This window comes from Macrobrachium rosenbergii, chromosome 24 (genome assembly GCF_040412425.1).
Source record: "Macrobrachium rosenbergii isolate ZJJX-2024 chromosome 24, ASM4041242v1, whole genome shotgun sequence".
NCBI lineage: Eukaryota > Metazoa > Arthropoda > Malacostraca > Decapoda > Palaemonidae > Macrobrachium > Macrobrachium rosenbergii.
In genome coordinates this window covers 23,823,736-23,828,735 of record NC_089764.1, presented here as the reverse complement: position 1 = coordinate 23,828,735, position 5,000 = coordinate 23,823,736, and the positions used below count along the sequence as shown (strand labels likewise).

The window sequence follows — 5,000 nt, the reverse complement described above, 5'->3', positions numbered from 1 at the left end:
CGTTCATCAATTAAAAGGACAAAACATTTTGTTCTGATTCTTATGAAACGTTATTATTTTCAGTCTATTTTTCATTGGTAAAGTTTTTAAAGTAAAATACTTTTTTTACCGCTCGAAAATTGTATCAGTAGACGTCTCTGGTTTTAAGAATCGGTGCTACTTTGGCTTGTTATCTAGGCGTCACCCACTCCGAGGTGCTGGTACTATAAACACCATATGGTAAATATAAAGTAGACGGCAGCACGAAGATTTCGTTTGTTAATATAATTGTCGACAACACAATACAGAAGTGAGTAAATGTAGGCCTACTACTCTGATCCCCGAGGGGCTAGTACTAAACACGGATTCCCAAGGAGCTCCCACCATGTTTAGTACTAGCACCTCGGAGCAGGTGACGCGTAGATAACAAGGCAAAGTAGCACCTAAGAATCTTTGTCGAAACGTAAAATGACAAGAGTCCTGAAGGCAAACTCCCAACTCTAAACTTCTTAAGAGACTTTGATAGCCAAATCCTCCCACATCCTCTTATATTAAACGTCGTCTCTATTACCTTTTATTGTTAAAAAAAAAATTGCAAACTATGCCTTCAAAAAGTTTTAAATCGGATTTATGCTTCAGTGCTTACATTTGCAAGGAACAATTGTGGGTTCTTATGGAACTGTTGAATGGTAGTATGTTGTCAAGACGGATGCTACTGAAATCTAGTTTTACTCTAAGTTGTCTTCCAAACTTAAATTTTTAGATTCCCATGAACTGGGACCTTTACCATGAGCTTATTTCAAATTAGCGCGTAACGTAAACGAGAATATGAGACACAGTCAATTGTGCAATGTCACTGTAATTAATGTTTGCTGGCCACAGTAAATCATATGCACTGGACAAAAAAATATAAGTTATTTCAAATTTTATGATAAAAAAAAAAATGCCCTCAAATTTACCTCCGACATCATGAAATCAATCGCACATTAAAAGAATTCTTTTAAAATAAGAAGAGAATACTAGAATCTTATGCCAAATGGTTAAAATACCGATTCTAAAAGCTGGATGACGGTAGCAATTTCAATAAGCTGGAGAGAAGCTTTGTTTATTTTCAAAGCACTCAAGTGCGTATCGTTTATAATGACATTACCAGTATTGATTTTGCAACCAATTTGTATACCTTTCAACTGTACACGGTGTGCTTCAAAGATTAAATACACAATTCTGATGGAACAACGCTACATTATTATGAGGATATGAACGTCAGTAAAGGTGATGGCAGAATGGACATAGTTAATATGTAGGCATTTGGGCGTAAATGGAATGGATAAAGATAAGACAAGTGGAAAGGTGAACCACAGAATATGTGAAGTAATGAAGGCAGCTTAAGATATCATGGGGTTAATAAGTGAAATTTATGAAAGGCTTGCTGAACAAACCCTATTTGATGAACGATATGTGGGAATGTTGAGTACAAATAGAGGAAAAATAAGGACGCTATTCAAACAAATAATTCAACTCGCATATAAAAAAAGAGGCTGACGGGGCAAGAAATGTACATGCAACGAAGATTGCGTTAAAAAGGTTCGCAAAAAATCAAGATTTAAGAGTATTTTGAAGTGGTTTGGCCAGGTGAAATGGCGAAGAACATTAATCCGGTTGGAAATGGGTGTACAATTTGAAATATTATTTGAAAACGTAAAATAAACAAAAAATGTTACCTGCAATTTAGTACTAGGCCAGTATTGAAATACAATATACTGGTATTGCCGGTATATGAAAGGCTCAAATCCTACCTTGTCTTGCTATGTGATTTCTCCTTCCTAGTTTTTCCTCTTCATGATTTTGTTGATAACTATTCTACCCTATTGTTACTTTAATCAACTTCTCTGTCATTTCAGCAGAATCTTCTTTACTGGCTACCAGGGTAAGTGATGACAGTCTTCCCTGGCGCCGGGTGTTCCAGCAGGTAGGTTTTAATTTTCTTCAAGACAAAATACCGTTCAATGCATTTTTTCATAATATTGATAACGGGCTTCCTCTGCACACTGAAGGACATGAAATATATCTTGAGGCTTTAGTACAAGGCGTCCTATAGGCCTACAACACACAGTGAAAGCACTACAACAAAGAAGTCCTATAGGCCTACAACACCCACTGAAAGCACTATAACACGTTTGAAATCTCTAGAGGCTTTAGTATAAGAAGTCATATAGGCCTACAACACCCAGTGGAAGCACTACAACACGTTTGAAATCTTTAGAGGCTTTAGTAGAAGAAGTCATATAGGCCGACAACACCCAGTGAAAGCACTACAACACGTTTGAAATCTCTAGAGGCTTTAGTACAAGAAGTCATATAGGCCTACAACATCCAGTGAAAGCACCATAACACGTTTGAAATCTCTAGAGGCTTTAGTACAAGAAGTCATATAGGCCTACACCACCCTGTGGAAGCACTACAACACGTTTGAAATGGCTTGAGGCTTTAGTTCAAAAAGTCCTATCGGCCTACAACACCCACTGAGAGAGCTCTAAAACACGTTTTAAATGTTCAGAGGCTTTAGTAAAAGAAGCCCAATCGGCCTACAACCCCAGTGGAAGCACTACAACACGTCTGAGATCTTCTCTAGAGCCTTTAGTAAAAGAAGTCCTATCGGCCGAAAACACCGAGTGAAGGCACATGAGCGGTAAAATGAAAATAACGACTTCACACCAAGACGGTCAAATGATACTGACCTGCTGAAGCCACAGACACCACCAGGTGCTACCGAGTCGAGTCTCTACTCGACTGTTGAAACAGTTACGGCGGGGTAAGAGGAACTACACTGTAGGTTGGCCTAGTATATTGTCAGTACACAACACCGCAAGCTTAGGAGACGTGGCAAATCTACAACGTTGTTCCTTAATGCTGTGAAGTTATTAATATAACTTTGTCATTTGTTAAACGTGCTTATAAACATGTGTTAACAAGTTTAAGGGACGCTGTATCACAAGCAGTGTTGCCAACGGCTTCTCGTTTTCTGTACACGAATACCACCGGCTACAGTGTGAAGTAGCCAGGTAGCTTCCATTGATTTGTGTTCATGAAGTATAACGCAGTATTTGAATGTTTTATTTCAGTGACTGTTGCTGTTACGCCGAACATATGTATGTACACGCCCTGATGGTTGTTAGTTTATTAGGTAATATGTACAGTCACTCAATAATGTTTTGCAACATGTTCCAGAAGTTTTCGTTCACCTAACAGTAATTTGTTCTTTTGATATTTACAAGGAAATGTAATTTTTTTTATTCGATTTTGGTTATTAATCATACGGTTAACAATATAAAAAAGAATGGTGAGTGAAAAATTCATATTACGTAAAATGACGAAACATTTTGAAAAATTTCACTTCAGATGATTGGACAAAAGAGTCAAAGAAGAAACTATATTTCGAATCCAGATAAAAGCTTATTGACTAATAAAATAATATTGAATAACCATCAACGAAATTATATATAAATAAAGAAAGAAAGAATTCAACCATTATCGTTGTCACAAACAAAAAAAGAAAACATCTCATAACGTCGTATGTTATCGTGTGACTCCACATTCGGGCAGGAAAAGTTTAAACTGTCTCGTCACTAGTACCGATAAGATGGGCAACAGACTAAGCGGCACCACAATCATTAGCTTGCATAAGACTAATATTTCTATCGTAGATATTGCTCGGCAGCTTAGCGTAAATAAAACAACCATGTATAGAGGGATACAACAACAGAGAGAACGAGGGAACATGATAAATTCATTGTAAAAACTGGAGGACAACCCCATTGTTGCACTTGTGTTGATCATCATCGGATGATCACTGAAGGAGCTCCGCCTAACTCCCCCCTGACAACCGATGTTGCCATAGAGAACATTACGCTCTCCCTTCAAGTTGCTGCTCAAACCATCCGTAACAGGCTACAAGAGACCAAGATATTATTTCATCATACTCCTGCCAAGAAACACTTCATATCAGCAAAACACAAAGAATAGAGGCAGGGTTTGCGTTATAATATAATCCAGCGGCCGATGATTTCTGTACGAGTCATCTTTTGCGATGAGGAGGAGACATTCTCCACTGATGAGCATGGTAGCCTTCTTCACTGCTGGCATCTAGCATTAACTAAATTAATGTTGAACTTCTAGCTAATTTTAATTCTTTAGAAACTTAGATAATAAGAAATACAACAATAGGTGTTATATATTCAGTTAACTTCATAAGAGGCATCAAAGTGATAGGCCTAAGTAGCAATGAAAGAAACGAGAAATTACCCATGATAACGGCATTATATATATATATATATATATATATATATATATATATAATATATATATATATTATATATATATACATATATATATTATATATATATATATATATATATATATATATATATATATACATATATACTGTATGTATGTATGTATGTGTGTGCGATTATATTCTATGTATTACAAAAATAGACGTGAAATCTGTTAGTCTAGTTCAGTATATTTTATATTAAGTTTCACTAGTTCACAATACACATAGGATTAGTCATTCAAAAATTTAATCAATAATAATGTGAAGGAAATCTTTACAAAAGTCGTATTTGTTGATGTCAATAAGACTAATAGTTCAACTTGTAACAGTCGTAGGCCTATGTCTACAAAGTTCACGCATGTGAAGGAGATAAAACAACGATAGTGATGGCAGTTGGAGATGAAAATATTAAAACATAAGAACAGCGATGACCTTTGAAGTATTATAGTAACATCCTTTAATTAAGTAAAATATGACAACAGTAAGCAGTATCAGAAAAAGCCCTGTTTAGGGAAACTGCAGGTAATTTCTCGGACCCACTACTAGTATTCAGTTGTTTCACGCGCTTTACAACTGAGTTGCCAAACAGCGCCAGATGTCGCTATTATAAGCTGTTGTCCGAAAAGTTTTGAAGCATGTTGCAAAACTTTTTTGAGTGATTGTACAGTAAACGTATTAACAATCTAGT

General features: G+C 36.2%; 1 protein-coding gene across 2 annotated transcripts in view; it reads right to left on the bottom strand.

Annotated features, from left to right (window-relative positions):
* Positions 1-2,714, bottom strand: part of LOC136851936 (tyrosine-protein kinase Dnt-like) — a 500,118-nt gene extending 497,404 nt beyond the window's left edge. Inside the window, exons 1-2 of one of the 2 annotated variants that reach the window (XM_067126298.1) lie at positions 2,662-2,714; positions 1,776-2,145 (exon numbers count right to left, since the gene is read on the bottom strand). The gene's annotated coding sequence lies outside the window, so the exon portion shown is untranslated. Of the gene's footprint in view, positions 1-1,775; positions 2,146-2,661 lie in introns of those variants that run through there. The other variant, XM_067126297.1, reaches the window with a different exon arrangement.
* Positions 2,715-5,000: the final 2,286 nt, after the last annotated feature.